Below are 25,904 nucleotides of genomic sequence, written 5' to 3' on the forward strand. Positions count from 1 at the left end.
GATGGCTTTTGGGAAAGTTGGTTTCTGAGGATCCCTTTCTTAATAAGAATCACATTTTCCCTGAGTACTTTATGCATAACCTACTCATTTACTGATCTACAAGATGGTAGACTACCTAGCAGTTATGCCAGGCAGTCTTTCATGTTGCAAGAACTTGTAGCTTTTGAGAATCGAGAGGTTCTTCTCAGACTGCTACTGTATCCCTTGCATATACACGGTCACTAGAGATTGCAAGAATATTTTTGCTGCTATTTGCATGCATACCTTAGTAACGACATAGCTAATAACAGGGCATCATTCAATGCCTTTTGTCCTTGGACCAGAGCTCTTTGGAGAAACTCCTGTATTCATTGTTTGAAAGAAAATATTGTCTTCTTTTTTAACGGATGGGGAAAACAAACAAAAACACCATAAAAAAGAATAAAAAGCCCTTGTTGCCTTCCAAATCTGCCATGCCTGTCTAACAGTGAGGGTGCGCTTTGTTTTGGTTCAGATGAATTCTTTTCTGAAAGCTAGAGTTTAGATAAAGAAATTTCGTTCAAATATGCAATTAAATATTGCTCTCCTGAACAGAAGTGGCCACATAGAGCACGATGTCAACACATCCCTGCAAGATTTCTCCAAGAGTTCAGCAGAATAATTAGCTTTGGTACCGTTGCACAGTAGTTTTTATCTATCGGAGTTTTATCTTGCCTTCTCTCAGCGGTGAGTCTAAGAGAAATTCTGAACGTTTGCCTCATGGGTCTAATCATCTTATTGACGCTCAAAGCATTTAAATGTAATCTGCAGCCCCTTCACTCTTTGACATTCCAGTTCTTAAAAAAAGTCAGATATTTTGGCAGGTGCTTAGCTCAGACTTGTTCTTTAGGCTATAAGGCTTTTGCCTGTCTAATTAGCTGTGGCAAAAAGCTGAGAATGTTGACAATCTGGGGATGTGAGGTAATAAAAAATAGATTATTTACCAGCAGCAAATTAAGCCCTCTAAGAATCAGTGCGATGAGTTGTGCCCCTCTGACAATTCCCTGCAGCAGATAGAGACTATTGTCTCCATCTGTCGATCTTGTGCATAGCGTACCTGACGGCATATTTCTAATCTATTTTCCCATGCAAAAGAATTGATTCACCAATGCCTTCAGAGACTAAAGAAAGTAACCTTTCTGGTGACAGGAAGCAAAATCCATGTGCTTCCCAACGTGATTTTCCCAGGTTCCTTTGGGGCACTGCAAATAATTGGCCAACCTCACCAAACGCTGTTCGCTACTGGAGGTGCAGGGTACTCGTGCCTTCTTGTTCGGGCTGGCAAAGGAAGACGTGGAGGAAAAGGTGACTATGAATAATGGATGAGGTCCAGCTCTTCAGCAACAAGCCCCTCCATTACTTGATATGCTGTCTGTTCTGCTTCGTGGCTGCTTTGGTCTGGCTCTGGCTGTGAAGTCCATGCTGTCTGGAGGGCCAGGGGAACAAACAGAAGTCTAAACTTTAAGAAAAGAAAGAAATGCACATGTCAAAAAAGTTAGGAATGGAGATGCACTGACATGACTTCTTGCCTAGGCACGTGGTGAGCAGAGCAGAGCAGTATGCAGGTAGCACAGAAGTTTTTGAGGTAGGATTTTCCCCTTTTGTTACCAGTCTCAGACAAAGGCTAATAAAAACAACGGGTTAAAACCCGTGGCTCATCAGGGTAGTTACTTTCCTTTCTCTTAGCCCGTTTACCCCAGCTGGCAATCTGTCTTGGCTTTACTTGTTTTTAAGACCACTCGACTTTTAAAATTGCACTCCTAAAATTAAATTTAGGAGTGCAGTTTTGGAATGATTTTTGTTTTACTCAAAACAAAGATTCTTTCAGTATACACCACCCTCTTATCCGTACTTCTTTAGAAATAGATTTTCCCCACTTCCCTGTTGCTACCCTATTAGCACAAGCCATGCAACAAACATTCAAGTCCTGTAAGCTAATGCAACAAAATCTGCTGACACAGGAACAGCAGTAAAACTCTGGGTTACAGTACTCAGGACTGTACTGCTCCTTACTCCACAAAATGCTGTAAAGCCCATCTTGGGAGGTAACGTTTGGTCACAGATTTCAGGTTGTGTGCTGCAAGGAATCCCAAAAGTGCTTTGTCCATGCTCTTTTATTGTAAAAATATTGTTCTTTTTCTTGGAAAATTTGTTAATCAATATGGATAGAGTAAATGATGATGTAAAGCTCATATACTTCATTTTCTGCATGAATGACAGTTGACAGGAGACCTTCCCTTTGGAGTAGTCCACATCAGCAGACATCAGTGCTAACACAGCACCTCAGCAAAGGTATATGGCTATTTTGCTAAGGAAAGACTGCAAATTGTGTGGCATTTTCATATATACCACTCTCACAGTTTGGCTTGCCTAATCAACTTCACAAGCTAAATATTAAATCAAGGTTTACTGAGAAGATCACAAAGAAATATTTGTTTTATAATAGTTGGTGATGTCTGAATGAATCGAACTAGCGCAGATAAACTAAAACTTCTTGCAAGCAGCTATGCTAAATTCCAACAGAATTTCTTCCAAGGTTTAAACTAAAAGTTATACATCTAAATCCTGACACAGATGGACAAAAAGGCAAATTGCAGTTTCTTCCATCCAGCTAAAAAGCTAAAGTATCAGAAATCTCATGATGAGTGCGATTATTGCCAAGAGGTCATCAGTCCAACTTTATAGATTAAAAGGAAACAAAAATATTTTCTCTAACTCTGTTTTTTAAGCAGTGCATAAGGAGCAGGTAAATATAATTTAGCTTAATGGGCTTCAGAAAAGGATTGAACATTTCTGTGGATTAGAACATCTATAGTAACAAATAAGAATGCCTAGAAAAAGTCTATGAGCAGAATAGGGGCACAAAGCCCACCCATATAAATTAATGCAAGATTTTCTACTGACTTCTGTAAGCTTTGGATTGGGTGCTAACAATATCAGTTAAGAAGAAGCTTTATCTATAGGTAGATAGGTTACCTATAATTTCCTGATAGCACAGTTTGCTATACCTCAAACCACTTTGCCCTTTTTAGCAATGCAGTTGATGGGAGAAAAATCTGGATCTGATGAACTCTGAACAGAAAGAAACTAATTCCATTTAATAATAACTAGTATTTTGTAAGATATTTGCTGAAATAAATTTCACTGAATCCACTGCCTCACTGGTGATCACAGTTGATGGTATCTGTTAAAAGCACAGAGAACAAGTGATCCCATCCCTACTTGCTTTTCAACTTTTTCTTCCTAAAAATACTGGAAGAGAATGGAAAAGCTGAAACTTTCACTAACACAGTTAATTTGAAAGGAGCTTAAGGAGCTATTTGTATTTCGTAAGGCTTTCAAAACAGTTACTGACAATGAGTTTGGCAGCTTTTTAGAAAGCTTCAACAATGTGAAAGAAAAAAATAAAGTACAATAAAAATAACCCATCTTCCTATGCACAATTTATTAAGAGAAAGAAAGTATATTCCCATATATCGCTTTCTCTCCCTTATATCCAAAACCATGTTACATGGCACTGAAGAAGTCACCCACACAAGCATATTAACTGTCGCATATTAACTGTCAAGGGCTTTTTACCAATAAATAATTGAATATAGTTTTCAAGAATGGCCAAGGCTGGTAAATTTTACCCTACAATTGCATTGGTTTGTTCTTCTATGCACTTAGACTATTACTACATGTAAAATGTGATCAGATCGTGATCTCAGAGACCAAGATTTGGGCTGTGGAGCAAATTTCGAATGAAAGAAGAAGGAAAAAAAGAGGAAAAAGGAAAGAAGTTTTATGCTTTTTCTGACTTCTTACACTAACACTGTGCACGCTCATCTGTTCCTAGTAATTTCTGAATCTGCTAACTAATCTGAACCATCTTTGACAGACGTGTGGCTATCAAATCAAGTTCTGACAGATCTGCAAATGTAAGAAACGTCACTGAGGAGGGAGACCTTACTAAGGAGTAAAAAACTAGAGCGTGACACACCATTTACTGGTCACGAAAGAATTCACATGGAAGGGGAAGGGGTAGACGGTGGGCAGAAAGGAGAGAGGCCAACCCTAAGTGCAACAATAACTTGAGAAGGAGCTTATATCATCCTGGACACCAGGGAATCCAACCAATGAGACATAAATCTATTGAAAAGCAGGCTTCATTAGTTACACTGCTCATGGAGCTGCATGTTTACAATTTGGGAGGAAATGGTCTGAAACTGAAATGTCAAAGCAAAAAAAAAACAGTTTAATGCAGGGTTTATAATGGGTTCATGATAAAAATACAGCTTCTCTTTAAAGCTCCAGGATATAATTATGGCCATCATGCATTCATTGCAGTAGATGTTCACTAATCGAGACAGGAAGAACAACCAAAAAGGTACATTGTCTTAGATGGCAGCAGAGGCAGCTGAGATTGCCCATAGGGAAAAGTTCATCACACGCGCGGACGCCTGGGCTGGCTCTGACGCAGCGTGGACACCCCAAGAAAGGTCTGACGAGGGTCTGGGATGACCCAGGCAGGGCTAGACTTGTATCAAGGCAGCGGACTCTGGACCCCTTTGAGGCCAGAAAAAGGTAAAAAGGAATAATTTTACTCTCTCTTTTCTCATTTAGGCTAATTTGAAACAGTTTTGCTTGTCTCAGGTATGCTGCATGATCATTTCACTTTCTTATCTGCTTTTCGAGAAACAGTGAGTGAGAAAACTAGCTCTTGAAGAGTTATTTGTGATCCAACGGGATAGGAAAGCTTCACTCTTAAATTGTGACTTCTGCCAAACTTTACCGGCCCAGGTGAACTGCCAGCTTACAGACTACACGAGGGACTCGCACACTGGCAGCCTTTTGAGTGGTGGTGCCCAGGAAGAGGTGCTCAGCCCCTCTGGCTTTGCACTACATGCCCTGATACCGTTCCCAAGGACAGGGCAGCTGGCCTCCTGGATGCTAGCCTCCGTATAAGGTTTAAACATCATAGGTAAGCCGTAAGTAAAGACTTTTCTAGCATGGTATCTGCTGCAGAGAAAACCAGCTCTACTTATGGCCATACCAAACCAGGTTTTGGCTGCTGCTATTTCTACCCCAGGGTCTCTCCCACTTGTTACATGCGTCTTTTATACTTCTTCTCAGGCTGATTCTCTTTTTTTTGTATTTCCTGGCTTACTGTTTAATCTGGTTGATGGTCGTCTTCCTGTTCAGCAGGATAAATTTTGGCCAGATCCCACCAGACAGTTTCGTGTGCTGGACACACACACCCCAATTACATTTACCTTTTTTTTTTTTTTTCTGTGATGTTATCCAGGTCATTTGCCAAGCTGTGTCGGCACAGCAGCATCAATAGATGAGTCACTTCTGGTTTGTGCCCTGTGGAAATAAAGATAGCCTTTAAATCTAAGGCAAAATCATTCAGACTAAAGTTTCAGTTAGTCTTATGTACCCATAGCAGCAGCATTCATTAATATTAAAAGCTAAGGTATCTTAAAAAGGATTGGACTCTTATGCAATGGATAAAGATATATGGAATTGAAATGGTAATGACTACGCTAACAACCAAACCTAGAAAGGAGAACCAAACATCTCAGCTAATTCAGGATGCTGCAAACCTCAAGCTCTACAGCACAAACAATAGTAAATGTAGAACGTTTTCTTTCACGTGCAGGTTTTTCCAAAATGTTTTCTACAGAGTGTCTTTCAACTGTTAGTATGTGCCAGAGTCGCAGGCATATTTCTGAACCAAGTAGGTCACTGATATAAACTAGTAAGGTTATTTGGAGCTAGAAAAGAACCTGAGGTTCTTTTGCTTTTGGCCTTGGCGACTTAACGGAAGTGACATTTTGGAGTAGCATATTGCTTGCACTGGTCATCTCTCACAGATCTGCATATTGGCACCAAATTCTCCATGCAGCCATGAGGTATGGCGAAGAGGAAAACTGCCTAAACTTCTTGGCTTTCTGCAGCTTGTATTGTAGAGACAGAATAGAAAGGAAGGCTGACATGGAAATATGTGAAATGCTTCATTTTTGCCTCTATACTACGAGAGAGAGCATAAAAAACATTCTTCTGAAAAGGCCCAGAGGAGTGACAGGCCTTTGGCTCTTTTCTTGCTTCCTAAGGCATGCAAACAGCTTGTAAGCACCTCTGCCTTGCTTTTGGCACGTCTAAGGGAGGCATGTTTCCTTGGGGCCACCGCCTGCCCCGGGCACGCTGCCCCAGCACCCATGCCCTCTGCTCTTTGGGATCGACTGGTGCTGGGCTCTGACGGTGGCTTGCTGGAGGAGCGGAGATGAATTCGTCCTGTCCGCAGACCCAGCCATGGTTGCACCTTCCTGACCTTGTCCCGATGTGATGCGCTTTGGCCCACAGGCACCACCAGGTGCGATGCAGCAAGGAGCACCCTGTGACACAGTGTGGCGTTAATTGGCATCCTATTTCAGGCAGGAAAGGATTAAGGAAGACAGAAAAACAGCTGAAAATGGCAGTAATAAGACTAGTCAGCAGAAGATGAAGTTGCCACCCTAATTCTTGTGGATTTTTTTCATGTTGCCAAGTGCTTTAATACGGGAGAACACCTGAAGTCAGCCTCATATGAGGCCAGGAGGGTTTTAGAGCACTTGTAAGCAGCGCTGCTCAGGCAGCGAGATGCTATGAACAGCAGAGGCAATGCACAGCAGTCTCCTCTCCTTCCACTCCTTTTCCTTTCTCTCCTTTTTGGGAAATATTAAGAGGCAGCATAAAGAATATCAAAGCAACTGAAGTGAAGCACTGGTTAAAGAACAGCTACAAAAAAAACCCACGGAGAAGTACCACTCAAAAGGATTTTGGAAGAAAAATTCTTAATTTGAATGGAAAATGTCTCTAAATCCTTTAAGCTGCTTTGAAAATCTCAGCCTCCATGATATGGTTTACTTCTAAGATAACAATATTACTCTGAAAACAAACAGAAGACAATCTTACCTAAAAGAAAGAGGGACAGAAAAAGCCACCCTTCTCCTACAGTTTTGTTTGTTTCTTTAAGCACAGAGTCAATTTATTTAAAGGGCAACCTGAAAATCCGAGTTGGGGCTGTAAGCATGAGAACCCCTTTGGACTAGCTGCATCAGACCCCAGAGAGAACCCAGATAAGTACAACCACAAAAGGACTGTTCTTTAGGAACAAAGCTCCTGGCAGAGTTTTAAGCAAGGCTAAAACATGTGGTTGAGATAGTTTCAAGCGCTTGCAACCACACAGGAGGCTCTGGATTTGGAAAGAAACTTTATTGTTAGAAGATTATGCCACTTCTTAAAACAGTTTAAAGCAACACTAAGTACTGCAGCAGGGATTCAAATGCTACCAAAAAAAAAAAAGCACAAGTATTATTACTTACATAAATGCCTGCTGCACTGTAAACTACAGCTCTCACATTATATGCTGGATGTAGCATATGGATATATATATACACAGACACACACATACGTGTGTGTGTACATATATATTTATATTTATATTTCTGTGCATTTTAGACTCTGTTTATGCAGGTATCTAACCATCCTAGCGACAAAAACTCATCTTAACGTTGCATGTTTCTCATTTAGGAATAAATTCACTATTCTTTGAACTGAAGGGGGATAAAAAGGAAAGGCAATCAAGTGTTATACAGAGTGCAATGTTGAGGACATATTTAAAAGTAATCTTGACCGTGAAAATAACCAGGGAGTTTAGTATTAAAAATATAAGTTCCTTAGAGAGGATAGAGAACAGTACAAAGAGAGAGTTAAGCTTCACTTGTGTGTGAGGATCTATCAGTTCTTGAAAAGAAAGATTTCAAAGAAACTAGTAATGAATGAAGGAGTAATTACATACCAAATTTGCAGAGACTAAACTAATTATAAAAATACGGTATGTTATAGGCCATCTGCCCCCCCCCCCCCCCCCCCCAAGAATTGAATTGTCAAATTACTGAGCCAGAGATGACACGTTATAATTATACTGTTACTGTGCAAGATTTGATACAAAATCTAACAACATTTTGCAAAAACACCCATTTCTCTTTCTTATTTGAAAATGAGAGTCATTATACGCTATCATGAGATTTGACGTTGCTTGTCAGTATCCCAATGTGTCAGGATAACTGCACAACCCATCTTTTTGGAATGAGAAAAAAAGCAAGTGACAAGCCCGATGGAGGCGTATTCCAGCGCTAACTCAGGAAATAAGGGAGTTTCACCACCATTCTTAAAAGAGTTGCATGCAGATCGCACAGACAGAGCACACAGCAATCACTTAGCAGTTCCCAGCAAATTGTTCCATTCTGCGAAGAGCTGCGTAGACATTAGCAGAACACATCCAACTGGCAGTGCGTTCGGAATGATTTCCCTTTGCCTTTGGGTCTGCTTTTCTTAATAACATATAGAGATAAATCTTACATTGTGTCTCCTTTTAAGCTGTCTGTTGTTAGAGTCTTTCCTTTTAGACCGCTCACTTTAAATCCAGTTTAACATCTAGGTGAGTACAAACTAATAAACCCTGCCATCCTGGCTGGCATAGCACCCTGAGCTCCACAGGGCAGTAAGGAGATTTCTCCTTGTTCTACAGGCATGAGGAGAAAACAGCAGTGGTATGTCATAGATAGGTATCAAATAATTCACATCAGTGAAGCCTTCATTTTATATTCAACTAGTTTTGGCTGTTACTTATGGGTTTTCTTTTACCTTTCATGATTCTTTATGAAGCTCGGTGCAGTAATTTCATAGACTTCATAAGATTCGGTGTCTAAGGTCATCCTATATCATGATTCAATTTTACCATATTCAATGTTTTCTTCAGGATTTTAGTCTAAGGAAGCTTTCATTTCCTACTGGTAAGTAGGTTGTGTCCTTCCCTGCAAGACACACAGAGGATAATCAAATAAACAGTAACAATTGCTTATTTTAAAAAAGGCAAAAAACCCTGCAAACCCCAAATGGACAGTTTTCTCTTCTGGTTGCAAGTCCTCACGCTATGACTGTAGGCACAGTCTTCACAGACTAAATCACAATTTTGCTTTGAAGCTTTGTACAGCCTTCAATTTACCATCTTCTCAGAGCAGTCTTTCATGAGTCATTCCCATTTCCCCTGGACCTAGTAAAGCTCTAATTTTCAAGTGGGCAAGGGACCCTATCAAAGACAGCAGGATTGCTCATGTGCTTGAAATAGAGTTGCTCATGTGCCTTCCTACATCCAGACACTTCAAAGAAGGCATCTAAAGCCTGAAACCTGAAGAGAATCATAAAACAGATCATTTTTCTTCATTTAGCTTCAGCAGCCTGAAAGTCCAGGTCCACAACCTTATTTGGGACCGCTGGGAGCATGTTTTCACTGGCTTCAGTAATCTTTGGATAAGAACCACTGAGCTATAGGCAGGTGCAAACAGGAAATGAAAGGTGGTGATATTTTTAAGCAATATCGTTCAAAGTCTAATTTACATCCCAGGAGAGAATTTGCTTCATCATCTTTCCTTCTCTCTTACCAGTAATTAAAAACGGTCACTTCTCTTTCTATGACACAGCGGTAGCAACTAGAAAGGGAAAAAAAAACATATTAGGAAGAGTTTTAGGTGATATTTTCAGTTCCTGATATGCAAAAGTGCAAGGAAAATCTTCATTCATGCAAAATGTCTTAATACATAAAAAAAAAAAAAAAACCCAAACCCAAAACAACAACAGCAAAGCCAAAGGGAAGAAACAGCTGGTGAAAGGCAGAGCAATCAAAGCTTTGAGATTTTTGTCATTACGCCAGTCAGGCCTAAAACTTTCCTGTATGGTTATGGCTTCATCTTTTGCCCAGAATCTGGGCAAAATTCTCCTAAATCTGGATTCAGTTCTCCAGAATCAGTAACACTGAATCAGTGAGGAGGAGAAAATAACCCTGTCCATCAGTCACGTGCAGGTGAAACTCAGAGATGGATACCTACACCTTCATGTGCTTTCCTTCTGTCATGCTGGAGATCTCAAGCTTTGGAACTGAATTTGCTTTGATGCATACAGTTAATGCATGTTAACATTAAAAGTGGTTCAGTGCATGGTTAACAAGATTGTAGTTTAATACGGAATTATACACCGTTTCGGCAGGCCAGCAGGCTGTACTTTTCTTTGCACAGCACTGACACATACACAAAATCAGTGAACACGGTCATGTTGATGTCTGCATTATATACTCTGTTCTTATTTGCAGTACCCCCAAATCAAATATTTAAGAGGTATTTAATAAAACTAAATGTTAGATGAGGAAAATTAAAATGAAATTCTGAGCAATACATCAAAGTTTAGTATTAGGATTATTAAAAACCAAGTTACATTTTCATCCATTTATTTTGATTCAGAAGAAAATTTTACAGGACTTACTAAATCCTAAAACAATAGCTGTGTTTCCAGCACAATGAAATACATTGGAAAAATGCTTGCCAAATTTTCAATGGCATGAAGATGTGAAGCTGCCAGTTTTCCAGAAGTTTGAGGCATTCAGACTGACTTTGCCCATTCAGCTCATCTCTCAGGTAGGAAACTAGACCGCCTCTGGATAGATAAAAAAATATATGCTGTACATCCGGCTTACTAAGGTAAATCCATACTCTAATTCTTCCTCACAAATAAAATGTACGTAGCCCTGTACATGTCAGTGCACTAGCAAGCATTCTGTTTAGTTAACGCTGCCGGTCTGAGAGCCACGCCATCACTGTTAGATGTAAGCAGCTAGTAATTACTTTTTTAAATAGCTGAAGTTGTCTACAGAACAGTATTTTTTGCCATCAGGTGAACAACCCTTTAAAATCAGTATCCAATAACACAGCTACATGTAGCTTTTCGGCGTTGATGTCAAGTTGATGTCCACTATTCTATCAAAGATTTTCCTTTGACCTGCATCTTACCCTCAAGCACATTTTGCACATAGCACATCTCAAGTCTTCAATTTTGCACATGTGAATAGCAAACCGATGTCATTAGCTGAGCATAGCCCTAGCTGAGATTAATTGAAAAGCAAACAAATAACCAGAAAAACCCTGAAGAGAGATTTTCCCCATCTCAGTATATTAGAAGAGGGATTACTACTGACAGCAACTTGAGAGAAGAAAAAATAAAGGACAGCAAAGGGGTAAGCAGTTTGCAGCATTCAATCAGTATGCAGCATCAGACTCTTCATTTGTGAAAGCACTGCTGTCGGAGGCATTCCAGCACTGCTGAGAGCCACTTTGCTCCCAATGACTACAGCTACTGCAGATGCAGGGTAACGACTTTTGCAGTTGTTGAAACGCTTCCCCAAAAGAAATTAGAATAGGCTAAAACTTTGTTTTCCCACTCATTGTTGGGTAGGACAGGACACACACCAAGTGGAATCCACTTCCATGAGTTTTTGTTAGACACACAGACGTGCACCCCTGGCCGGGACATAGCTCGCTTGAATTAGCTTTCCCTTACTTGGTGTGTAAAATAGCTTCCGAAGAAAAGCACAATAGCTTAAATTGTGGTGTTGGCTACGTTTCTGAGCAGCCCCCTGCGCATCAGTCCACATGGCACCATGACTCAGGCATAGCCCCTTTCTTCGTCATTGCTGCAGCCCCAGCAGCAGCAGTGCAATGCCTCGTCCTGCTGAGCTGCATTAGCCAGCACTTGGTGGGAAGCAGGCTGACACAGAGTCAGAGCTCTAGCCACTGCCTGGCCACCTGCTCTTGGTCAAAAGAAAAGGTCACATGGCTGTATTTTTTAAATAAACTCAGTGTCTAGTTAGCCTGTGGTACAAATGGGTCCTGGGGAATGTTTTAATTTCCTTGCACAGGAATAGCGTAGGTCCTGCTGACCTCTACGAAAGAGCCAATAGCCACGATATTAACCCAGTTGTTCAAAGTAATCTGCTTCTGAATTTCCATTAAGACAATATAAAGTAAGGTTAAAGGATAGTCTCCTGACACGTTTACTCGATGCAGACTCAATTACAGACCTACTGAAAATGACCAAGTCTTGAAAGCACCTCTGTTATGAAACAGCAGATGAAAGCACGCAATGAACGCTACCCACTGCAGACAGATGCGGGGCATCAGTACACTGCTAAGTTGATAAAATACAGGCAGAATACACACCCAGACCCTGTAGTCCATACCCCCGCTGCGTTGGCTGTATTGTAGCATGAACTGAACGCCAGGTCACTTGATTTCTCTTTGTGCCTTCCTGCCCCAGTGGGTTAACAAGTATTTGCTTCTTGTTGCACCAGTCCCAAGGGACTGCTACCAGCATCCCTTCAACCTTGAAATGTCTGCTTAAAATGCTGCTCTTCTTCTAAGTAAAATCATTTTGATCAGATTCTGTCCTCTGCTTTTCTCATCTCTCCCTAAACTGAAATGTGAAACATTTAAAACAATAAAACTCACTGTACTGGAAAGCTGCACTGTTTATTTTCTGTACGCCGCTTGCGAGCGTACAGCAGACCTTTAAGAATTCGAAATTCATTCTGACCTTCTTCGTCAGTTATTTACTTTGGGCCTTGAGGAAATGCTTAGCTTAAATGGCCTTTTTCCCTTTCAGAAATCTAATCTTCCAGAAAAATTCCACTGGACAGCAGGTTTTGTAATGGAATTACTGTAGTTAATTCCTATCACAGCAGTTCCTTAATGAAAGGCTGGAAGAAAGTCAACAGGTACTGTATTCTGCAAAAGGTGCTGTAAATACGGATGTCTTAGTTCAGAAGGGTGTGTCATCTCCCCATCAAGATAATTAATGGTCTCTTGAGTCAGGCAATTAAACGTTGCAATAATAATCTATATGATATCTCCCTTTGCTTCCCAATTAAAACTTTTCAGGCTAATTAAAAACATGGTTGTGTCATGCAGTGTGGTGGTTTCCAACCAGCACACTAAAATAATGGGTCTCAGTCAGAAAAGATAAATGCTTGAAAAAAAAATTACCCCTTTAACATCATTTTATGTCAACATTGATATATGACGTTTTGCTTCACAGAGTGGTGGAAACCACCTTTTCTTTACGGTAACCCTGCAGTAGCTTTCAGATGAGCTGAGAGCCTCCTCGTTTATTATTTCCTTTCAGGGAAACCTTTACCCATTAAAAGCCTATAACCAGGAGCCAAATGCTTGGGTGGGTTTCACGGAACAAATGAGCCCAAAGTAATGTCAATTATATGAAATAGGAGAAAAAGATTAATTAAAACTTTTCAGGGACCTTTTCAATATTTTTGCTGACGTGCTTGCTATCAGCAGAGTTCTGTCTTCCATCTGCTACCTTTAACAATATAACACTTTCAGACTGTTCTTAAGGTAATTATGTCAAATACACTGAAAATGATGGGCGGCAATTGGTATTAGCTTCAGATTAATCTCTGCACGTGCTGGCATTCCAGTTGTGCTTTCAGAGACTGAGGTGACTTTTTCTGTGGTGCTGGTCAATACGATTTTCCATTTCTCATCGGCTTTTCTGTCCTGCTAATTGGGATTACACAGGTACTCCAGTTCCCATTTAGTATTACAACAGAGATGTGGCAAACTCCCTTGCATACTCTTTAAACCATTTACGCAACCCCCTTCCTTTCTTTTTTTCTCTCCTGTGGAGGAATCAGTGGGGCAGAATGCAGTATCACGCTCTGGTCTCTGGGATGGGAACAGAAGCATGGGACCCATTACCACTGCCCTCACAGGACTCCCGTGGCCCTTCCTGTCATCAAGACCAAGTTCAGAATAATCGTTCTTCGACTTAATCTCTTCCACTGCAAAGATTTGGGGCTCCGCAGGGGAAGTGCAGAGAAACCACATTAGTCTACAGCTGTACAATGGATGACTTCCATTTCTATCCCTGGTCTTGCTAAATAATTGTTGGTAGCTAATTACTGTAAGGACCTTTGTATCTCTAATCAAATGAATGTGCGTAATCCTTTCTATTTTTCTATTTTTAAAAAGGGGAGGTGGGTTGCTATTGCACAGGTAAATATGCTGTGTGGGAATACCTACCTGGCCAAGTGCTGGAAATGTGTCCTCATCTCTGCTGTGCTTCTAGCCCATGCGAGGTGAGGCAGAAGCTCTGTGGCCATGGTGGCACCGAGGACTAGCACGCACAGCAAGGACTGGCCCTGGTGCTACTGGTCGATGCGGAGGACAGGCTGCGTTTGTTCCCCTCCACCTGCGCTGCACTGCACTGGGGCCTCTTGCAAGAAAGGTCCAAGCCTGCTAGGCAGTGCCTTCCCCTCCAACACCACGAGCAGCCACAAGAGGATGTTTATGCATTTCAGTACCTGAGGAGCCATTAACAAGAAGATATTGCCATTATACATGGAGATACTAGTGTCACTCACTATAATCAGCTCACATTTCCCGAATCACAATAAACTGTGTGATTTAGATGGAACGTGATCCAGCTTTGTCTCTGTTTAAAGCTTTCTTATATCTAATTTCTGTCCACTCTGCAGTTCATCCTCCGGCTTCCTAGCTATCAATCAAGTGCATTCAGGGAGTAGCACTGTGATGCTGAAGCTGACAGCAAAAGTCCCCAGGCGCATCGCTAGTGGGGCCAACCTCTGCTACTCTTCTCCCTACTGCACTCCTCTCCTCACAAGCCTACTTCTCAATTGTCAAGATTCCTAAATTTTTCTTCTAATTTCTTCTAATTGATAACTTAGTAGATTAAAGGGACAAACTTTACCTTTGGGTCTTTCAGATAGATCCATGTTCATACATAATTTTACCCCTGAATCTATGAAGAAGAACCAGGTTCACTTCTAATATTTGACTCTATATGAGGAAACTATGAATTTATTGACCTGATTAATTCTTTTTATTTCTATACTTGCTACTATTAAGTCTCAGTTCTGGATTCATGTTATTGTGTGAGAAGGCTAGTTTTCATTTAGAAAAGAAAAAAAAAGGTAGCTTTCTAGTTTGCAGCATTGCAGATAAAAGATGTAAAATTGAACTCTGAACAATCAACTACAGTGAGAAAAATACAATTTTAATGATCTCATAAATTTGGAAGTCTTAACCCTGTTTACTGACTGCTTTGGGTTAAGCAACGCAGTATGAATGAACAGTGTATCAAATTCTAGATAACCTTTAAGTCAAGAAGACTTTGTAAACCTATGCAAAAACAACCGACACGTTTTTGAAAAAGTAGAATGGGGACATGGCCATTAGCCTGTTTGTCTATACCTCTGTCTCCTTCCTCGAGGGATTCACGTTCTGCAACCAAATCATGCTCTCTCTGTCTCTAAAAGCTACGTTCAGCTTGAGAAACTCATGGTCTGCTCACAGGCAGCTCATGAAAACAAGTTGGTTAAATTGGAAAATAGTTGCTTGCTGCAAATATGTGAGCTAACTATTACCAAGTCTGGACATGAATCAAATCCCACAGAAATCAGGGGAAATTTTTGTTATTGGTGGGAATGGGGCTTGGTCAAATCTTAAAATTTGTTGTTATAATTTGTGTGTATCCGACACGTTGTCCAGTGCCCACTTAGAAACGTAAGGTCTGCAAACAAACGCACCCTTGAAAAATGGTGATACTTTGCCCGCTAAACTGATAAGCTATACGCTGGGTCCTAAAAAACACAAGCATCTAACTTTGTAGAAAGGAGAATTAAATAAAACTTCCTGAGAAAATAAAATATCCTTAACTACCTTTTCCAAAAGTCACATTGAATGCATGCTTTAGGAGGGTTACTTCCAAGTACAGTGTTTCTGAGTAAAAGGCCAGCCCTGGGGCAAAATCATCCTTCCAGCTCCACTGGCTGGGACCTGAGAGGAAGGCTCTGCGCCGCCGAGGCTGACGAATGGGCGGGCATCACGATCTGCCCTTTGGCTCCACATGCAGCACTCAGGTCTGCTTTTTAACTATGTTTCTTTTTCTTTTTTTCTTCTTTAAATCTACATAGCAAATTGCCTCCAATTCATTGCCACTTTCCAGATTTCATATCCAAAGATGGCTTTATATCCATCCTTCTAGCCAGAAGGTGTTACACAAACTGGTCAGGTCCTCAGGAAGGAGATGTCACTGCAGAAATGGCACACAGCAGACTTCACTGGTGAAAATCTCTTGCGCTACTGATGACTAACTCATCCAAAGCTTCACAGATAGGGAGGTATGATCACATTTATAAATAAAACACTGATCCCTAACCCACTGTATTCCCCATTTATGCCTGTTTTTCTGCAACATTTATTATGTCTTGCTTGTGAACTGTTGCCCACGATGTGTTTATGAAAACAGATTATCCTGGGGCTCCAGAACTGGTTCAGAGATTAAGGGACTGACCAAGTACCTCAGGTGGAGCCAACAGAGGGTTTCTTGATGTGGATAACTGGTTAAAATGGATAGAAGTGTAAACTTCAAGTAGTATTCATGAATTAAACCTGTCCACTCAGCCAAATTCAGAGGTTGCTCTCAATACATTGATGAGATCTTTGGAAAGTCAAGGGTTTCTTGCTTAATATGTAGGCAACTGAAACTGCCAGCTGTACTGATGTTACCAGCCCCAGATCAAGTGGAAAGTCCTGAAGGATAAACAAAGCAGGTTCGTCCACTGCAGTCATTATTTACAAACTCAGGCATACCTTGCTGCAGGCGTCAATTTGGTTCATGTTTTGAAGGTCGTTTCTGTAGCCTAAAAGATAGAGATTTACAATCTGTTTAGAGAAAAGCTGAGATTCTGGATCAGAAGGTTAATCAGGGGAAATTCTCTTACCTATACCCTCACTTCCAGTTAAAAATCCTTAGCACTAATCAAGCACTAAATTGAAAGCTTAGGAGAGATACTGAGTATTTGAATCTTTTGCTTCCTATGCAGTTCTGATTCCTGCTACAGCTGTAAAAAAGAAGGTAGGATAAAGTTTTCTATTTATATAATACACCTTTCATCAAAGCATCTTTGTTTATTAAGAACTCTGAGTACCTCTGCTTACCATATTATCATGAACCAACTGCCTTGCAGTAACCATAAATGTGCTCTTAAACTGCAAAAAATGTGATATAAAGTACACAAGTTTTAACCTCTTTCACCAGCTGTAAGCCAGTGAGGTTCACCTCACTTGTGAGGGATAAGCATATACACACACACAGTCGATGATGACCTGGGTTATAATTCATTTAGTGGGTTGATCCCATGTTTGAGTCCTTAAATTCATCCACCTGTACTGATGGGTAAACAGAGACATCAGAAAGACATGTGCACAATTCATCCAAAGTCTTATACAGCAAATCAGTCCTAAAACTGGACACAGGGGTTGTCATGAGGTCAAGATGCTTCATTAGGAATAGTTTCACCTTCTGCAAATGCCAGCTTGAGAAGCACTGGGATGGCTTGGTTTGGGAGGGAAGAACAGCAACCTACCTGCATGCGTAGCACAGACCTGCAATGTTATGGTCAACCACAGGTTTTTAAAGCAATGAAATAATAAGGAGAGAGAACAGGACAATCAGTTTTGAACATCAGACTCTTCTGGGATTCAAAGTCATAATTTTTTTCATTTCCTTCCTAAAATGTTAATTCAAATGTGCAGCTAAGTAAGTGCCAAATAACTTGTAAAACTTTTAGTAACCTCACATTGACAGAAAAGAAATATTGCAGAATGTGCTTCATTCCCTTTGATCTATGATTTATTGATGTATAGTATGAAATATTCATTAAAACAGACTGCTGTTTCTCGTTGATTTGTCATGTTTTTAATTCATATTTTAACACATTAATAAAACTGACACTATTAATTATTTTTTGAAATACCAAATATATTTGAGATGTAAAACTGGCATGGGTTATGTTTGATATTAAAATAGCAGGAGGAATTAGTTCAAGCAAAATATGATCTGCATGTACTTGTAATGATGTTCTATATTCTATAGCCCCAAACAACTCCCTGGTTCCCATCACTACTTTGAAACAACTTTAAACTACAAATGCAGTCTTCACTTAGAAGCAGTTGTAACATTAAGCTCATGCTGCTTTGGCATTTCATGCAAATACATATGTTCGTCAGTCTTTGCTTTGGGTGTAACACATAAATATATTGTAGGGCATGGAAACCTATTTTTCTGAAATGATTCCTGATCGTCTTTGGCAGTGTATTTTTTCTTAGCAGCAGTTTGGTTTTACAATCCACAAGGCGGTTCTGCTCTGCCACCCCATCTGCTGTGTAGCAATAATTGGAAGACTTATTCATTTTTAAGGGCAACGTAGCCTGTCTTATAAAAGGCAGACTTATAATTACAGCTTGTAACTTGGAGGAGGGCATGCTGAAATGTGCCTATGAAAAATGAAAGTTCATATATTGGTCAAGAAACCACTACCGAGGTACATTCAGTCATGTCATACAATCATTTGGTCCTCAGAGCTGAACTGTAAAGTATTGCTCAAAACCAGAATGATCAACTTTCATGATTATATTGCCAGACTTGTGGTATTTGAGCTTTGTCTCTAGATCCACCAGTTTGTCTCCAAAGGCAAGCTCTTTGGACAATCCTACTTGTCAAGATACTATCTTTTGGAACTGAAAGAGGGTTCAGTTGCTTATTTTAAAAATTTACAATTTCAAACAAAAAAATTATTTTAAATAGTACATGAACACTCAGAAATTGGTTCTCACTTTCCAGAGAAAATTTTAAGAGCCTACAGCTGTGGAGAAACGCTGGCAAATAGGCTAGACCTAGGACCACTCAAATGGCTCAGCAGCCAGCAACCATAACCTACTCCCCGCCACTACATTATTGCAGTGCAAAATTATGCAATTAAAATAATTATAATCTTATGGGTTTCACTGCAGCCAGGCCTGTGCATTTTCTGCAATGGCAATTCTGAACTGTACACGGCAGAGCTGTGTATGACAACAGCAAACAGCTACACGACAGGTTTGACACACAGAGGTTTTCAGTCCCCTCTCCACCAGGCAGGCCCTGCAATACACCGTGTTTCTAGGTTCGCTGGCCTGGACCTAGAGGCTCAGTTTTACAGTGATACCGTGTCCCGGTGCTGCGGGTCCGAGCAAGCTGTGCGGGCCTGGGCATAGCAGAGCCTCGGGGAGATTTCAGCCTCCTACTGCACTCGGCAGCTCCTCTTGCAACACCTCTGCTGTCCCAGGGCAGTTTAAGGTAATGAATTAAAAAAAAAAAACACTCAAACTTACAAATTAATGAAGAGTAAGGTGAGATCGGGTCAGCAATGAGGAAACTACAATAGCCTGTGTGCAAGACAGGAAAGAAAGATGTGCAAGTGGAATCCAAAAGTTATCTTTTGCTCCATTACATAAACTATAGAGTATTAGACTTAATCAAAACACAGAATTGACTCTAAATTGCTGAGAAAGTGAATCCATAAACCTGAAGAGAGACCCACTAAGATAGCAGTTTACAGGGATGGGGAAGGAAAGCCATGTTCCCCAGGACCCAGGGCCCACAGAGCAAGCAGCGGCCACTCGCGTGCCCTCTCCTACATCCGCCCACCTCTTCAGCCCGCCCGTCTCTCCTGCATTGCTGCTGCTGCGATGCCCCACGGAAGCAGCTCTGAGGGATGACTAACCCCACGCGGCCCGAACTGCTGGCACTCCAGGCGGCTTCCTCTACTTTGCCAGGTTCTTTTGGAAGATACGCATCCAAAACAGATTACGGATTTGGATGAAATTGCGAGATTTATAGCTGTGTCATTAGCATGTCTCTCACATGGTGGAAAAGCAACAAAAGGAAGAGCTTGCCTGGAGATTTGAGAAAGTCCAAACCCGTGACATGGTGAGGTACCTCATACAGCGAAAATTACAAATTCAGCTTTTGCCCTGGTCCCTATGACCACAGCTCCCAACTCGGAGCTCCCGGAAAACGCTGGCTGCGGTGTGGGAAGGAGTGGTGGGTAGGTCTCATACTTCTTCAGCTTTGGCAGGTAAAAGAAATGATTTCCTTGTATTGCACATATACAGTATCTGCCAGTTTGAAATCCACGTGTTTTCTACTAACAATGTGGAAGCTCAAATTTTCTTCTTCCCTTCCCTTCCTGTTTTTTTTCGCTATCGATTTATTTTATGGTAAAAACAGCATTTCAGCTGACCTTTACGACTGAGGAATCCATGGTTCAGCTGCTCCCAAAGCCTTTGCCATTACGTAATTACGGAACGGTGCTTCAGGGCTGTTTAGCAACCAACCTCACACAGAAGTTCAGCAAATATATTGTAGCTGCTTCTTTATTAACTGTCAGCAACTTCAGCTACTGCAGATCGAAAGCCACCAATAGGCCAAAGAATCATTAGGAGCTGACTGAAAATAAGAGAGACGCAGTACAGCAGAAGCCCAGGATCCTACAGAGTGTCCGGTGGAGGCAAGCCCAGCCACTTCCTCACTTTGTGCTTCCCATGTTGTGACTAACATTTTGGGGCCAACCCAGCAACGGGAATGGTCAAACCTCACTTTCAACAATTTGACCATATAGAAAAGTTCCTGCTGACCTAGAATAAGCATTTCTTTCCTTGAGCTGTGATGCTGCGTTTGCTCTAGTCCCGCAGCCTGCCTGCACCCATCGTGCTGCACCAGAGAGAAACTGGAGCAGTCTCTGCGGCAAACTGTACCGCCGACTAGCAGCGGCAGGAGCCAGCACAACCCCTCTTAATGTGCATGGTTACAGCACATGATGCAGGAGAAATCTGTTCTTAATGACTGCCTTATGTACAAACCAAACAAGGAGGAAAACCAGATACTGCATTACATTTTCTAGGCTTCAATTCAATTTCTATTCTGTCATGGAGAAGGCTTTACATGGGAGTGAGATCAGATCCTACAGTGGGACAGAATGCATGGTGGGCGAATTATCCTGTCAATTATCATTTTATCTTCACTAGAACTGAACTAAAATGTAACAAAAGTCCCTCAAGCTGTGTGTAAAGTTTATCATTTGAAATGTCATTGCAAAAAGAAAACAGTCTCTATTCCAGTAAAATTGGTTTTGCGGCTATATGCACACAATTTGTGCAGTGGTGCAGGGTAAGGATACCTGAAGCTAGCTGCGAACGAGCTGCAGGAAATAAATGTGGCAAGAGCTAGGAGGAATAAGTTACAAGCGAGTTGCAAGCACGAAAAAAATATGTTTTTCTTTAGTTATAGTTGTGGTGTAGCCGGGTTTCAGGGCTGAGCCTGTGCGCACACTCAGTGCACTTGTGGCATTAACCCCCAGGCTGGTCCAGGAAAGCCCAGCTTGTTTCGGCACAGAGGAGCTACTGCGCTGGCTTCAGGCAGGAGACCAGCTGGAAAGGAGGTGACTGACTGAGCCTCCACACATCTAAATTTTTGACTGATTGTTACAGAAACTCCCCAGGTGGGAATCTGGGCAGTTCCAGAGGTTCCTGCTGTGCCTTGTCCCATTTAAAAGCTTAAATGTGTTGGTTAATGCCTTGGGTGGAGAACTGGGCCCTTCCCTCCGGAGACTCCCAGTGGTGATTCCTGCTGCAGGAATGACCAGACTGTACTGGATAAGACAGTCGCAAATAGCCAGCAGAAACTGTTCCTGTAGAAACAGTCACGTAGGACAGTCATTTGTATGTAGTTAAGCTATTTAAGAGATGTTTTGTCTGTAGTTAAGATATATCAATAGCAATGAATTATACATGTGCTGGAGAGGCCGCATGGGACTACAGGCCGGCTGAGCGAGATGAATTTATCTGAAAGTGGTTTGGAGAATCCAACCTACGCCAGCCAGAGATGTCGTCTTTGCAAGGACACTTGCAAAAGAGACCCCCATCTCCAGCCAGGCAGTAGCCAGCCATCCTTTTCCAGAGATCTGTTTCCCCATACAAGCATTACCTTAGGCAACGTACCCAAAAAATTACGTTCCCTTTTTACAAACCACCTCTGTGTGAGTGTCCGTGCAATACAATCTAACCACAAATGCGCAGGCCGTGCACCCGAGCCCATGCACCCTCCTGAAAGTGCAGGACTGCATGGTGCTATAATTATACCACTGTCAGTACTCAAATTACTGCTTATAAACTTGTTCAGACAGCACTGCTTACCTTCCAGCGCCTTGCACGTATGCATCCAACAGGACCAGCATCGAGCACCGGGCAGAGTCAGGGAGGGTACCTCTACTTCTGTCCCTACAAGAGTCACTGGGCTATTCACGCTGGATACGCCTCAGTTTCCTTCTCTATAAAGGGACTAATACTCAGCCCTTGGAATCTGTGGATGAAAAGGGTCATTTAGGAAATATACATTATTATTACTTTTCTCTTCTGTTTTTGGCAACCAGTGGTGTTAGGTCAAAAAGCAGAGCAAGTTTTCATTAATTAAACATGAATCCTCTCCTAATATGCTGGGGGGCTGAGCAGTCTGGATGATTTTGTTATCTGATATCATTTCCCTTTATGATCTCATATTTTATGGTAGTTAATGCCATTGGAGGAAAACATGATTAGAGCAGAAAGCTGCTTCAAAGCAGCCATTGCCTAGTGCATTCATCACACTTGCTGCAGAGCTGGATTTTTCCTCTCTACAAATATAATCCATCAGTGCAGGTAAAGAGTTAGTTGCAAATAGAAGCACTTTATGTGAACTACTGTGCATCCTCTTTTTACCAGTGTGCTGGGAAGTGTAGTTAGAGTGGGATAAGTTATGTGGTGTGGGCTTAGGCATTAATGAATATGAGAAACTAAATTATTGAATTTTGCAATGCAAATTATTTTTTGAGCACAAATTCTTCATTTTTGAATGTTAAGGACTCATAAAAAATGTCAATGGTTTATGAATTAGGCCATTAGCATGCAATTTGTGATTCAAACAGTACCACAGCCCCCTGTAATAAGTGACTGAATAAAGAGCAGCATTCCTCTCTGCGCGTGCTAAAGAATTTGCCAGGAATTTCTGAAGGCAAATGCAGTGGGATGTCGCACTAGGGACTCATTCATTCCCTCTGGAGACGCACTGTGGCAGGGCCCCATGTATATTCCTAAGTGTGGTGTCTGGAAATGTGATATTTTATGCCCATGGGATCGTGGCAGCGGGGCAACAGGCAGGGCATCTGTGCAAATCAGAGAGACACCGCGCTTTCCTGTGATCTTCTACCAGCTCACGCGTACCTATGCACAGATACTGGTGCTACAGCAATAGCAGCAACCTGACAGCAATAGCTATGCCTTTTGCTGGAACTACAAACAAGTTTGTCCTGTGAAATCTCTTGAGACATTAAAAAAAAAAAGGTCACTCATACCCAGAGGAACAATGCTGCTTTTTGAATAAATACATATATCTTGAACGAAAACACTGAGAAAGAAGGAAAACTCATTTCTTTGAGGCAATTTTTGTGCTGAGCAAGCATACCTGAGAGGTCGGTCACAGGATTAGGCAGCACAAGGTCATCTAAAGCCCTTGCAAACGTCCCAGACATATGCTGAATCTGCGGTGGGTGGATGGGTAAATGCCAGTTCAAGCCATAGTACACTTCTGTGACCAGTCTGGTAGCTCCAAAAGGTAACAGAAATGCACAACTGTCATGGATATAAAAATGCATCGTGACCTAGGATTAGAGGAATTTTGGTGAGAAAATCCTAAAAATGAGAAAATTTCTATGCCAGGTCAAATATTACTGTTATCTAAAAGATTGCTGTTTGCAGCTGCTCAATGTCTTCGAATATGTGCTGGGGTAGATAGATTCATCAGAAAGAAGAGGAGCCAGAGGAATGGACTGAAGAGGAATGTTAAGTATATCATGTGCACTCTTAAAATAGTACTGTATTGTGGTATACGTAACTCCATGAACGAAGAGGCAGTTCCCATTAGAAAATATCGCTCCGTTTGATTTGCGCTGGTGGCATCAGTGATGCTCTGCTCTCTTTGTGCCCTTACAGCTCAGTGGCACGAAGGCCGAAGTTTATTCCATTGGAGATGTGACCTTTGCTAGGGTCTCTAATGAGGCAAAGGCATCAATCCCGTGGCCCTCAGGAGGGGCTGCGTGCTTCCCACAGCGCAGCCGCAGTCGTCGCAGCACCAGGAGCAAAAAGGAGGGGAGCTGATCAGCCGGTGGCACACGAGAGGGCTGGGAAGAAACCTCTGATGCAGAAGTGGAGGCTCCGAGGAGCGGTGGCTGCTGCTGGCTGTGGTTAGCACGGGGGCAGCGCCTCTTTTCTCAGGACTTGCCATGGGCCATGCCCCGCAGTCTCTGGGCTGGCTTGCAAGGCTCCAGCAACATACGTCCTAGCCTTTTTTCTCTTCCCGACTGAATACACACCTATATACGACACTTACGTACGTAGAAGGGAACTGCAGCGCGCTGTGATGGGAGTGTTTGACAGACTGACAGATCAGGCCACTTTCAGACTTCAGAACAACACGTCACTAGATTACTATTCCTTAACAACTGGTGAAACCTTAGTCTCTATGATTAATTATCACTACATACGCAAAGCAGTTAGCCCTGAGAACCTTATTCCAACTTAGCTGCGGGGACCCTTTAGCTCTGCGGCTGGTGCCGGGCGGTCGGCCCTGCTGGCTGCGGTCCTCGGTGGCCACAGCAACTGAGGGACCCACCCTGAAGCTCTTCCGCAACCAACAGGGGCAACTCTTCCTCCCCACTTTTCCTTTGCTCACCAGCGGTGGTACTATGCTCCCAGCCCCTCTCTCCAAAAGAAATTCTCATCTGCTTCTGACATAGTTTATTGCATTTTGGGAACAAGGACTTGTGCTGGTTTCACCAGGCATCTTTCTTGCTTGTCCTGCAGGGTTTTTCCAATTTCACCGGGTGTTTTTCCTGCCTCTTCTACACCCTTTCTTCTTATCTTGCAGATTTTACTACTTGCACATGTTTTCCTGTACCTTGTTTGGGCACCTGTACTACAAATCTCCATTGGCCCCTTTGCAGTTACACGTTACTTACATACTTAAGGTTATATTTGTTACAAAATGCTTGCTGCTTATGCTATTAGTAGCGTTGCAACATCACAAAATTCTTACTGTCACCAGTTAAGGCTATTTTAGTGTGCTTATGTCTGGATTCAAGGCACGTAAAAATGAATTATATTTTGCTGAATATGCTTCTGCTTTATGGGTGCAATAGACCTCTGCTTTGGCTTCACCCTTTCACATTCAGTGACACTATTTTGTAGTCTTTTCTAATGAAGGTTTAGCTGCTGCTACGGGCTCGCTCAGGCACGCTATTAATCCGCCCGAAGGCCTGGCAGATGGCTTGTGCCATGGGAAGGGGCATCTCACCTCGTACAGCCCGGGGAGAAGCTTGGTATTGCAAAGGTCAGAAACCACTCCCCCCCAAAAAAAAACCTTAGAGAGGATATTTAGTGGTTTTGAACTACTGAAAAGTCTTTGTTAAATGTCATTGCAAAATTTATCTCTGCCCCTACTTGAGCCTCTTCTAAAGTACTTTGCAAAAGCCCATGAAACACTCCCCACTCCGCCTCACCCATCCCAAACAGAGGAAGGGATTTGGGAGCAGACCCTCTTGAAAAATACTGTTCTGCCTGCAAAAACTGTAAAACTCTGGAGGTGCATCCAGCGCTACCGCAAACACCTGACCGTGATCCCTGTTCTCCACTACTGAACGTGGCTCATGCGATCAGGGCGCCAGGACGACAGGGCCCACCAGCCCTTGAGCTGGGAGAGAAGACGAATCCTAGCCAGAGAATGCTTTATCAATCCTCTTTTGCCAAAACACCTTCCAAATCGTGCGAGTTTGGTACCGACAGCAAGGACGCTGCAGAACATCATCAGGCCACTTCCCCGAGCACAGGCAGCTGAAGCCTCAAAATACTGCTGGGGTCATCTGAACTGCTGCTGCTCCTTGGCCAAGGACTTCCAGCAAGGTCTGTGTTAAGCAGCACGAACTGCTAGCTGAGGAGGTGTAACTCCCAAACTCCACCATGACAAAAAATGCTCAGATCCTGCTCACATAGTCCATTTGCATCTCACGCTTCCTTGCAGTTTGGCCT

At 42.1% G+C, this 25,904-nt stretch overlaps 1 long non-coding RNA gene across 1 annotated transcript; it reads right to left on the reverse strand.

The window, feature by feature from the left end:
- Nucleotides 1-5,289: 5,289 nt before the first annotated feature.
- On the reverse strand, nucleotides 5,290-23,378 carry LOC138061091 (uncharacterized). Its single transcript, XR_011134722.1, has 7 exons — nucleotides 23,287-23,378; nucleotides 21,984-22,149; nucleotides 16,560-16,609; nucleotides 13,968-14,248; nucleotides 9,489-9,536; nucleotides 8,692-8,861; nucleotides 5,290-5,367 (listed from the first exon to the last, which is right to left on the reverse strand). It is a non-coding gene; the product is annotated as an uncharacterized lncRNA (long non-coding RNA).
- Between the last annotated feature and the right edge of the window lie 2,526 nt (nucleotides 23,379-25,904).

The sequence above is a fragment of the Struthio camelus genome, chromosome 15, assembly GCF_040807025.1.
Source record: "Struthio camelus isolate bStrCam1 chromosome 15, bStrCam1.hap1, whole genome shotgun sequence".
NCBI classification, from domain to species: Eukaryota; Metazoa; Chordata; class Aves; order Struthioniformes; family Struthionidae; genus Struthio; species Struthio camelus.